The 12,783-nt window shown below is 33.1% G+C and overlaps 1 non-coding gene across 1 annotated transcript; it reads left to right on the plus strand.

Annotated features, from left to right (window-relative positions):
• The first annotated feature begins 11,754 nt into the window (after positions 1–11,754).
• On the plus strand, positions 11,755–11,861 carry LOC112100493. The gene has a single exon (XR_002906862.1). It is a non-coding gene; the product is annotated as a small nucleolar RNA R71 (small nucleolar RNA).
• The last annotated feature ends 922 nt before the right edge of the window (positions 11,862–12,783 follow it).

The following is a 12,783-nucleotide window of genomic DNA, read 5'->3' on the forward strand; positions in this document are numbered from 1 at the left end:
GGAAATAGAAACGAAACGAAGTTTTTTTTTTTTTTTTTTTGGATTGGCCGCGAATGTATTGGACTGATGATTTTAGATTATTATTTTGTGATGATGATATGTGCATATATGTGCAGTCTTCTTCTTCAATCGTCTTTCTTTGACTGAATCGTTTATTACTAATTAATTTGATTATTAGGGAAATCTTTATTCAATATTTTGCTTAGCTGGCTTGGCTTATCTATTCTTTTAATCTTTGAAAGGAAGGTTGTGTTTATTTTGATCTTAATTTAATTATGATGATCGCATTCACACTTTTCCTTCTTAATTTCTTTGCTAGAACATACTCTTTGAAAGTTGAATCTTCAACATAAGCCCACTGTATGTAAAGCTCCATATAACAAATTGGGAAAATGATTAAAAACACCTGTTGTTTATTGAAATTAATTATTTCTTCATTTATACTTGAAAACTCATCAAACTCTTTCTGCTATTAAAAAAAAAAATTCTTTTTTTTTTAAATGTATTTTTTATTTTACCTTTAGAAAAGATTAACTAGAAAAAAAAATTCATCAACTTTTGGCACCCTTCCCAAAAGTTAACAATTGATTCCAAATTGTTGTACAACTAATACAACATAATTCAATTGGTTGTATTAACTACATATTGGCCCCCACGTCATTTTTTTTATTTTTTTTATCCAACTAATAAATTTATATAAGAATTTATAACTCTATTATCACTCATAGAAAAATTAATCTCAAGTATGATCCTAATAAAATGATAAAAGGTAGAGAGTTGAAAGTCAATAGAAACTTTAAAGTTTGGAGATTTTGATTGAATTTGAAATATATATAAAAAGCGAAAGTTTAATTTATTGCAACAAATAAGGTTTCGATCATTTTCCCTTTATTTTTAGTTTTCAAAGTAAAATATTAGAAAACGATTGAAAACCTATATGAGTCTTTCTTTTTTATTTCTTTTCTATTTAAGGAAAGCCACATGATTTTGAAAAGCTTGAAAAATGACAGTATAGCATTCCAAAAAACACTTCATTTTTTTTTTCTCCTGTGTAATTTTCCGTCTATAAATTTTTATAAGTGATTACCAAAATAAGCCTCGTCTTGAACGAGTAAAATGTGATTTTTTTCAAAGTTTGGTATGAGCTGTTTAAATATTCCATGTGGGCTAACCAGTCAAGAGTCTTCTTAGCAACTTGAATCTAATTAAAATAATCAGTTGGCAAACACCCAGATGTGATGGCAACTCTCCGTTCCGAGAACACAACCATATACCGAGTCAATATGTTAGTTAAAACTTACATAATTCATTAAAATTTTATGTTGAAAATTTTATTATAAAAAATCTCATTTCACGAGTTTTCAAGCAGTTTTATTTGACCGATCATCTAATTTTGAATCATAAATAAAAAAGAATTAAATTTAAAATATTTTTATCCCACTTTTTATAAAGTGTAGATCCTTATAATAAAATTACGCGCATACCTCTTTTATAAATTATGTAAGAAAACTCATTTGACCAAAAATAAAATAAAATTGACGTACAAGAAAACAAACAATTCCTTCACATTATTGAGTCAAAACTTACGCCGTATCATAATAAATAAGAATCATGTGGGTCTACCTTCAATATATATAATTAGGTTTATTAACCGACGGTACAATTAATTATCGATATTGAAATGTGATGGTTTTAATTCATAGGCATCACATATAATTATTGAATCACTAGTTGCTATCAAGCATAAATGGATGGGTAATTAGCAAATATCCGTTGTAAAATTGGTGTTTATCAAACATGCAAGATGTTGTGCTTTAAAAAACAAGCAAAAACATAACTAGTTAAAATACGCTTATTGCTCATTAATTGCCATCAACATTCAACAAACGACAACTTCCAATGGCAACGCCAATATGTGATGGTGTCGGCTGGGAATGTGTGAGCTAGTACATGATGTGGAGAAGGCAAAGCTCTTAGTTTTGGGATTTCAAAGGCGGCGGGTTCTTGTTTGCCTCTATTGACGGTTGAATATTTAGTTATTGCACCTTCCTGTTTGCCTCTGTTGACGGTTGAATATTTAGTCAACTGCAATACTGATGTGTTTCATTTGCAATCGTAATTTTTTTTTTTTTTTTTGGGGGTCAATAATGATTAGTCGCATTTCGATAAATTGACAAACTTGATTAAATAATAATCTTTTTAATCTCGATTTAGAATTAAAATGCTAATAAATTAATAATTCATTAAGTTTACATAATACTTTTGTTATAATTTTTTTTTAAATTTTTTATATAAGACCCACTTACATATACATTAATAATTAATAAATTTACAACTAAATGAATTTAACATATACTGCTACCTAAAAATCGTTACTCGGCTCAAGAGCATCAATTGTGGATTGCGATTTGGAAGGTACGGATATGTATAAGTGAGGTCAAATGTACATTGAGTCCTTAACCAAGCCTACTTGACCCACAAAAAAATGCCTTGTATAAAGACTAGTAGAGAACCTATAACTACAGAAAGCTTATAAGAGATCTAATCCTGCCCAATTGTCACAGACTAGCAGGATCGATGTCTGCAATCTAGTGGCAATGTCAAGCCCAGGCCCATTAAACCTCTTACAAACTCTAATTTTGTCTTAAGCTTAACCCAATCTTATAAGCCACGTTACTTGGTGGTCAAGTAAGGAAACTCCATCTTAAAATAGTCATGACCTTTTTATCATGGAGGAAAACTAATCTCTTTATGACCAAGATTGAGTAAGATTTCGATTACATTCCTCTTTTCGCAAGAATTCCACCTGTCTCATGGAAATAGGTTTTGCCCAACGAAAGCCTATAAATAAAGTCGTTATTCACCATTCAAGTTCATAAAAATGAGCCTTTACCTTGGCAACCTAGCTTGCAATTCTCAACCATAAACAGCAAACCTAAAACCTGCAATCGCCATTAATAAGAGAGAAAATCTCTCTTTTGATCAAAACTGCCATTTGAAGCCCTATCTTAAGCCATAAGTAAACCCAAACCAAAACAAAATCCATCACCATTCCTTTATTATCATAAAACCTATTCTCATTATGAATAAGCTTGTGTTTCTGATTGTTCATTAATACCAACAAATCCATTTTTTTTTTCACATAATACAATTGGCATATGGGGATAATGTAGTCATCAAACCATTCTATAATCACATTTAGTACCAAAAACACATCAAGAACCCCATAATCACATTTTTTTGTCACCAAAACCCTCAAACACCTTCTATAAAATCAACATGATAATTAAGGTTTTCATTATGTCACAGCCATATCAATCCTAGGCCACCAACACAAGATTCTTTGTTATTCACTTTACAACAACTACTCATGCCCCACCATTCTTAGTAAGAATCTTTTTATTCCAAAAAAGAGCCTAGTCACTGCAAGTTAACAAACGAGAAGTCAAAGTAGCAGTAGGTATATTTGGGCTATACCAAAGCTTGGATACATCCTTGGACTTTACTCTCCAGACCATATAATAGTAGACCAAACCCAAATTTCAATCTATCCCAATCTTATCTTGCCGAGGCGACCTTCTAGCCAATTCTAAAGTGACATGTGGCCTAGTGATATTCCTATCCAAACCATATTGTATACGAGATTTCCGTAAAATATGTTTGAGTAGTGCTTGTCTCTTCTTGAAATTAAATAATTAATATGGACTTAGATCTCATTTCAAATATTTTATATTTGTGAAAAGAAGCCCTAGTGTAACATTCTCGTATGGCAACAATAAATTATTTAACATCTGTTGACCTAAAAGTTTTATACAAATCTTAATTTTGATGACAACAAATCACATATCAAGGATAAAATGAGATTTTTTTTTTTTAAATCTCCCTATCTCTTGAAGGAAAAAGATTATTCATGTGAAATCAAGATAAAAAAATTCAAGAACAAATTAAGTTCATCAAGTAAAGATCAAACATTAAGGATACTATTTTACATGATTTTCTCAATTGTTTTTTTTAACTAGTATAAATGAGTGTGTGCATAATTAAATATTTAAAAGCATAAAATTTATCATGATCATGATATTTAAATTTTTTTTGTTTCCATAAAATATGTTTTCTATACTTGAATAAAAATGGAGGTTAAATGTTTTATCAAAATAAATTTCTTTTGAAAAACACTACAAAAGTTTTTATAAGTCTAAAAATATTGAAAGTACTTATGGTCTTAATGATATTTATGAAGATTAGATAAATGACATATTTGTTATGTTTCAAAACCTTTATAGGCACTTTTGAAACAAAGTTCCAAAAATAGGGATCAAAATATAAAATTTGTAAAGGCTGGCCTGGAAAAGGTGGCTACTGCTTTACAATTCGTTGAGCTACTGTCTCGAAATGGCAAATGATTTTGCACCCACTATCCTAAAATTTCTTCGATGGTCAAATGACACATCAACAAATAGTTAATCGTTTTCTTTATATTAGCTTAAATTAACATACTTAAAAGAGCAACGGCTAGCTTTTGGAGGGATCTATATAAACCCAACTCTAAAACGACTTTTTCAAGGTCTGAATGAAAACTTCATTATTCTTAATATTATTGAGCTTTCATTTTCTTTCTTCACAAATCCATACATCATCGAGCTATGTTTTGCTTATACACTCTTGTGAGAGTTGTAAGGGATACATTCATTGTTATAATAGGTTTTGACGCTCTTAGGTTTTTATTATTGACATCATTGTGTCAATAATATTGTCATTTATTTATTCATTTATTAGGAATTTGTCTATCTTGGGTATTTATTAGATTAGATTATGTGAAATATTAGAGAATACTTTTAGAGGCATAAAAAAATAAATTGTTGTAAATATAGGATTTCATATCAAAAAGTTCCAAATAAAGGTGATTGCTACATTGATAAATGTATCAAGTATTTATGGAATATTGGACTATTAAAATACTAATAGGTTTTGGGCGAAAATCTACAAATATATAAAGGGAAGTATTTTACATATTGAAGCAATTGAAGACATATAGTATTTTATATCAGAGAAGCAGGCAACGAAGATAACAAAGAGAAACCTTATTTGGCTGCATATGATGTTTCATATACTCATAGAGTTTTAGTCTTTGAGTCTTCTTTATATCAAGTCTTTCATTAGATATTCTTTGATGATTACTTTGGTCTACTCAAGATTGAGGGGTCATTTGTTGTGCTAAGGGGATCTTAAGGAAGTAGTAAACATAATTGAAGATGAGTGGTGCTCTTTGAGTAAGGTCATCTAAGTTAGATTTAACAAGGTGGCGACAATAGTAAAAAGGAGATTGAAATTTTGTAAGATTTTAATAGGTTGTAATTTTTTTCATTACTTAGTTAATTGCTTAATGTCTGAGCATGGTCTCATGAATGTAGGATTTTGATTCAAACCACGTAAAAATCTTCTGTGTTCTTTACTTTTTACAATTTACTGTTTCTAATATATTTGATATAATTAAGGTGAATGAACAATAATGTGAACATTGCTATAAATAGTGATGATGATCATTACTATAAAACAATGACTAGTAGATAGTATTGTGTGAACAATAACTCATAAACAGTAACTACAAGTAGTATTGAATGAATAGTAATATATGAATAGTGATTTTAGAATTAATTAATTAGATTAATTTATTTTTTTGGGTTTTAACTTGTGTATACTTGTTAAAGTGGATCTAAGTTCTTAACAAGACACCTTTAAAGTTAATGCTCCTAAAGGTTGTTCAACCTTGAGAGTTAAAAGTTAACTTATGAAAAGGTCACTATTGTTGTAAAGACCGAGGCTTAGGACATAGAATGCTATATGTTCAAAGGGAATCATCAAGCTCGGTTAGCTTAGAGGCATAGATATAATATGACATCGTCGATCCAAGTAAAAATCTAAATGAAATATTCTTTTTTTTATAATAATATATTGCTACATTTATTGTTTAATTTGATCATTGTTGTGTTGGATTTGCATAATTCAATTTTAATTTTATAAAAATTCTCAATTAGCCCCCTCTTGATAGATTTTCAATATCAATATCACTTTAAATGTTTGTTTGTGAGGTGCCACATATTTTTGGGGCAATGATGGGTGTCGAAGCCAACAAAAATAAATTCCTACTCTAAATAAATTGTGTATAGTGATTGAGCAGGGTCGTGTCCACAGAGATCGGTAATTATTTAAATCCTTTTGAAACGTAAAACGTAAAATGGGGGAATTGTTGACAATAATAAAAATCAAATTAAAAATAACAAGAATGCAAATTAAAGTTGTAATTCAAATTGGAGAAAGCTCTGGTTGAAGGAATTAACTCAGCTTGATTCGACTACTGATCATTGATTCAAATATAGATGATTATTACTCATGAATAGACTGGTTATAGCTACTGAGACCCTCTAATAGCCAATCTCTCCTTAACTAGTCGATAACCAAGGTACGACCATTGGTTATTTCCCTAATCAATAGACAACCCTAGATACGATCATAGAATTTAATCAATTGACAGCCTGAAAAACCAGAGAGACCCAAATTCTAATCAACACATATGATGATTCATTTAAATTAGATTGTTTATTCTCACAACACAACTCTCTGCTATGTTATTTGTCACAAGCATTAAATTCTTCATACGATGAATCCTTTAATTGACAATAGATTAAGTTGATAATTAAATAGTGGCCAATTACCTAATTAACAAACATAATCATGAAAATAATTTAGAGAATAAACAAATACCCAAAAAGCAATAAAACAATTAAAGCACAAGAAAGATCTCACAGTAGTGATGAATCAAAGCTTCGTTATCCTTCAACTAGAAAAATAGGTTTAGTTCTTCATAGAGAGAAGAGAAAAATTAAATCTAGGGTTTCTTTCTTTTTCTCCAATCCAAAAAATCCCCCCTTTTTCACAATTGATTCCTCCCTTAAATACTCTCTCTCTCTTCTCTTTTAGAGTTCTATTTAAAATAAAATACTAATATCTAAAATATTAAATTCGTAATTACAAAAATAGCCAAAAATATAAAACACGTTAAACTAAAAACTGCAGGTCCGCAATTGACAGCACGCGCCCACGCCTTATCAACAAAGTTCTTCTGCCGCTCATAATTTCTCCAAGGGAACAATCATCCCTAAACATCATCTTGTAGCTCAATTTTATCACCAATCAATAGAATTGCACCTACAAAAGTAAATCACAGGTAAATCACTATTATTAAATGCAAAACATCGATATTAAGGGAAGTAAACAATGCAAAACTAGTGCATAAATTGCACTCTAACAAATTCCCCCACACCAAGATGATGCTTGTCCTCAAGCATATAACTCAAGATTAATCTCAAATTTCCACTCAATTCTCATCTCAACTCATCCAAAAACAATTTTAAGCAAGCATACCTCAAGAAATTAAGTCGTTCAACGTTCGAGAGACAAGGATTTTAAAGCATAGAATTTCGTAAGATAGAATAAGAACATTCAACCACCAAGAAGATCCATTCAAAACTCAAGTGCAGCAAGATTTAATAGCCCTCTCAATAACTTCACTCCATGCACTCAAAGTGTTTAGGGTGTCATTTATCCACTCAAATCAAATCAAAGAATGCTATTACCATAAGCTTGCTCATATATCACATCTCAATCCACAAAACATGAATAAAATGCAAAAATCTAAGGGTCTTAAAAGGGTTGTAATGGGGTTAAATTGGAGAAATGAAAAAGAAAGGTTTATGAAAGAAAAAGAGATCAAAATGAGAAGAATGAACTCATTGAATGAACTTATGATATCAAAATGCTTATTTCTACTCAAGTCACCAAGAATGTAAAATTTTTTTTTTCGATTTTTCTTTTTCTTTTTCTTTCTTTTTCTTTCTTTTTTTTTCTTTTTTTTTCTTTTTTTTTCTTTTTTTTTTCTTTTTTTTTTCTTTTTTTTTTCTTTTTGATTTTTTTTTTGAATCAAACAAAAGAAACGAACCTTGCACAATTTAATTCAAGCATAATGCTTGTTGATCTAATTGAGAAACTTTAATACAAGGTAGAAAAAGCAACAAAATATATCCACACAATGAGTCCAAAAATCTCCTTAAATTGAGGCTCAAAAAGAAGAAAAATGGTTAAGTCGACGGAGAGAATTAGATGGGTAATGGTTAAGGCTCAAACAAAGGTAGCAAATAAAGGTCTTCGGGTAGAGAAGGAAAAAAAAATGCGAGAATAGAAAAATGGAATATGGTTTGCCCTTATCATTTTAATGCATAAAATCCCGTAATGTGGCTTCAACATGCATAATAAAGCAAGTTCTAGAATAAACAAAGTAGGATTGATATTCACATAACAAAAATAATTAGAGCAAAGTGGTTGCTCATAGGCTCAAATCCTCACAAAGTTGGTAAATTTGCCATCAAATCATGTACACTCTTCAAATGAATCAACCATCAATAGTGGTGTAGAATGAGAAGAAGGTATGAGTGAGATGTAAAAGGAAAGGTAAAAATGATAAGAAGTGAGAAAGATGTATGTAGTAATATGAAAAGTGAAAGATAAAATGTGAGTGATGAAAGAGTATGATAGAATAAAAATAGATGTAAATAATTTGAGATAGATGGGAAAAGAGTAGTGAGAGAGAGAGGAAAAGAAAATTAATAATATATGAAGCATACTGCAAAAATCATTTAAGGATGAGTAGAGTGAAAACAATAATTTCAGACATCAATAATGCAAAAATCCCTCCCCCACACTAAGAACTGACATTGTCCCCAATGTAAGATAATCAAAGCTCACATAAAAATTAAAGCGTAAGGATAAAAGATTAAGGGCAAAAACTTCCCTGAATTGTGAGCTTTGATCCTCATAACGTCTATGGGCTTGGCGGGAATGGTGGGATAAATCCCACACTCTTGAAGTATGCGGCCAAATTCTGCTCCATCTTGTCACGGATTTCGATTCACGGGCCTGGAATGCAGGTCGTAGGCTGGTTGCGTTGCGATTGCTGCTCGGCTGGAGCTTGCTTGATGGACGCGGGATGGCACTGATTGTGTTGCGCGCGCGCGCTGGGGCTGCTGGATCTGCGCGTTGCGTGGGCTGTGTTGTGCGCGAGAGCTGGGCTGACGCTGGTGCTGCGTTGCGTTGCGCGCGCGGGACTGATGCGCTGCGTGATGGTGATGGCTGGAGCTTGCTGCGTTGCGCGCGGCTGGTTTCGCTGGTGGGACTTCGTTGCGCGCTGCTGGGCTGCGAGACACGGGATGCTGGTGCTTGCGCTCACGGGATGGTGCGTATTCCGGCGGGCTGGTTTGCTGCTGGTGTGCTGCAAGCGGCTGGAGAAGAAAACAAGTTCTAGAAAATTAGGGATTTTGTGAACAGTGAATAGTGAACAGTGATTTTCGATTTTTGGTTTTTTTTATAAATAAATAAATAAAAAGAAAGAAAGGAACGAAAAAAGAAAAAGAAAAAAAAATAATAAATAATTTTTTTTTTTTATAGTGATGAATCACTTTGAGACACTAAAAATTTCAGAAGTACTTTTCTAATAAGTACATGGGCACGCCTTATAAAAAATTTTCTTCTGACCAAAATAAGCAAACACATTAAATTTCAGAAGTACTTTTCTATTAAGTACGTGGGCACGCCTTAAAACTATGTTACTTTAAAAATTACAGAAGTACTTATTAGCTAAGACGTGGGCACGCCTTATCAAAAATTTTCTTCTGACCAAAATAAGCAAAATTTTTCTTTTTTTTTTTGAATCAAAATTAAAAGAAGATATAACAAAAACCAAAATAAACAAATCATTTGGGTTGCCTCCCAAAAAGCGCCTTTGTTTTATGTCTTTGGCTAGACACATTTATGCATCAATCTCCATAATTGGGACTCTCAAGAGCCACATCCTCCACAATATTCACCGAAAAACCTTCATAAAAAGGTTTTAAGCGATGACCATTAACCTTAAAAACTTTGTCAGAGGTCGGGCTCTGAATCTCAACTGCACCATAAGGAAAAACATTAGTAACAATAAAAGGTCCAACCCAACAAGAACGTAATTTACCCGGAAAAAGTTTAAGCTTAGGATGAAAAAGAAGAACTTTTTGACCAACAGAGAACTCCTTTCTCAAAATCATTCTATCATGAAATGTCTTCGTCTTTTCCTTGTAAAAAATTTCCTGCGCTATAGGGTTAATAACATCCACAGAAAATACCGAATGTTCCTCACTAGGATATTTCATGGCATCATTCATATTGAATTCTATAACCTCTCCATCAAACTCCATAGTGAGAGTCCCTTTATGTATATCCATTTTAGTCCTAGCAGTCTTAAGAAAAGGTCTTCCTAGCAAAATTGGGATAGAATTAGAGGAGTTATCATCTTCCATATCAAGTACATAAAAATCAGCAGGAAAAACCAACTCATTAACTTGTACTAAGACATCTTCTAATACCCCATCAGGATATGCATTAGACCTATCAGCTAGTTGAATTATCACACAAGTTTCTTTTAATGGATCAATATTCAAAGATGAATAAATGGAACGAGGCATGACATTAATAGAAGCTCCTAGATCTAACAAAGCCTTTTCAACTCTAACACTACCAATTTTACAAGGGATAGTAAACATACCTGGATCCTTGCACTTAGGAGGTAGTTTCTTTTGAAGAACTGCTGAAACATTCTCCCCCATGTGAACTTTTTCATCTCCTCTTAATTTTCTCTTGGAGGTGCACAGTTCCTTAAGGACTTTAGCATATCGAGGTATTTGTTTTATAGCATCTAATAAAGGAATATTTACCTCAACCTTGCGAAATGTCTCAAGGATGTCTTTCTCTTGTTCCTCCTTCTTGGATTTTACAAATCGGCTTGGAAAAGGAGGAGGTATCACAATAGGTAGGGGTTTCGCTTTGGTGGGTTGCGCATCTTGAGATTTAGGTATCAATTCATTCTTCTCAAGCTCATCTTCTACATGCTTTGTCACTTTCTTACTAGGCTCTTGCAACTCCTTCCCACTTCTAAGGATGACAGCACTAACGTTTTGCTTTGGATTCACCTCAGATTGTGAAGGCAATCTTCCTAATACTTGAGACTCTAGACGGCTTACTGTAGTCGCCAATTGACTCATTTGGTTCTCCAAGTTCTGAATGCTTGTTGTAGTTGCCTGCTGAAATTGTTGAGTGTTAGTCGCAAGTGATTTAACAATTTCTTCAAGAGATATACCTGACTTGGAGTTTGACTGTGGAGGTGTTGGTTGTCTTGGTGGATACTGTTGTGGGAATCCTGACGGCCTAACGCCATAGCTGAAGTTTGGATGATCCTTCCATCCCGGATTGTATGTTTGTGCATAAGGATCATACCTCCTCTGAGGCATGCCTGGAAATCCTCCAACTGCATTGGCTTGTTCAACGGGTTCTTCTTGAAGTGTAGGACACATATCAGTTGAATGACCTATATTGTAACAAATACCACAAGTCTTCACCTGTTGCACATTACCTACAACAAACTTTTCCACAAGAGAAGTGAGTTTATCTAAACGTTGTTCAACAGAAGAAATATTTACCTCATTCACATTCCTTAAGGTGGCATCTTGTCTGCTGCCAAATTGTTGTGCATTGGCAGCCATATTTGATATCAACTCCCTTGCTTGAGTAGGAGTCTTGTTCACCAACACACCTCCACTAGCAGCATCTATCATACTCCTATCCATCAATGATAGTCCTTCGTAAAAATATTGAATAAGAAGTTGATCAGAAATCTGATGCTGAGGACAACTGGCACACAATTGTTTGAATCGCTCCCAATACTCATACAAAGTCTCCCCAGGAAGTTGTCTGATCCCACAAATATCTTTTCTGATGTTGGCAGCTCTTGAAGCAGGAAAGTACTTCTCGAGGAACTGCTTCTTCAAACCATTCCACGTTGTAATCGATTCAGGAGGCAAGTAGTACAACCAATCTTTAGCTAGCCCATCTACAGAGAACGGAAAAGCACGCAGCTTAATCTGCTCTTCAGTCACGCCTTGTGGCCTCATACTTGAGCACACAACATGAAACTCCTTGAGATGTTTATGAGGATCTTCACCTGCAAAACCATGAAACTTGGGTAATAAGTGAATAAGACCAGACTTTAATTCAAAATTTACCTCCAAGTCTACATATTGAATGCAGAGTGGTTGTTGATTCAAGTCTGGCTCAGCTAACTCTCTAAGAGTTCTTTCTACAGGTGCAGGTCTATCCATCACTTGTTCTTCTGAATCGCTAGATGATTCAACTAAATCAGGCACCGTATCTGTTTCAGAAAGCAAAGGCGACGAGGATCGTTGCTTAGCTCGTTTTGTCTGCTGTCTCAGCTGGCGAGCTGTCTTCTCAATTTCAGGATCAAACGAAAGTGTACCTGTACGAGAAGAACGAACCATACACCAAGTAAAACGTAAAAAGGATTAAATAAATGACACCAATCCCCGGCAACGGCGCCAAAATTTGATGGGTGTCGAAGCCAACAAAAATAAATTCCTACTCTAAATAAATTGTGTATAGTGATTGAGCAGGGTCGTGTCCACAGAGATCGGTAATTATTTAAATCCTTTTGAAACGTAAAACGTAAAATGGGGGAATTGTTGACAATAATAAAAATCAAATTAAAAATAACAAGAATGCAAATTAAAGTTGTAATTCAAATTGGAGAAAGCTCTGGTTGAAGGAATTAACTCAGCTTGATTCGACTACTGATCATTGATTCAAATATAGATGATTATTACTCATGAATAGACTGGTTATAGCTAC

The sequence above is a fragment of the Citrus clementina genome, unplaced genomic scaffold, assembly GCF_000493195.1.
Source record: "Citrus clementina cultivar Clemenules unplaced genomic scaffold, Citrus_clementina_v1.0 scaffold_3, whole genome shotgun sequence".
Classification (NCBI taxonomy): Eukaryota; Viridiplantae; Streptophyta; class Magnoliopsida; order Sapindales; family Rutaceae; genus Citrus; species Citrus x clementina.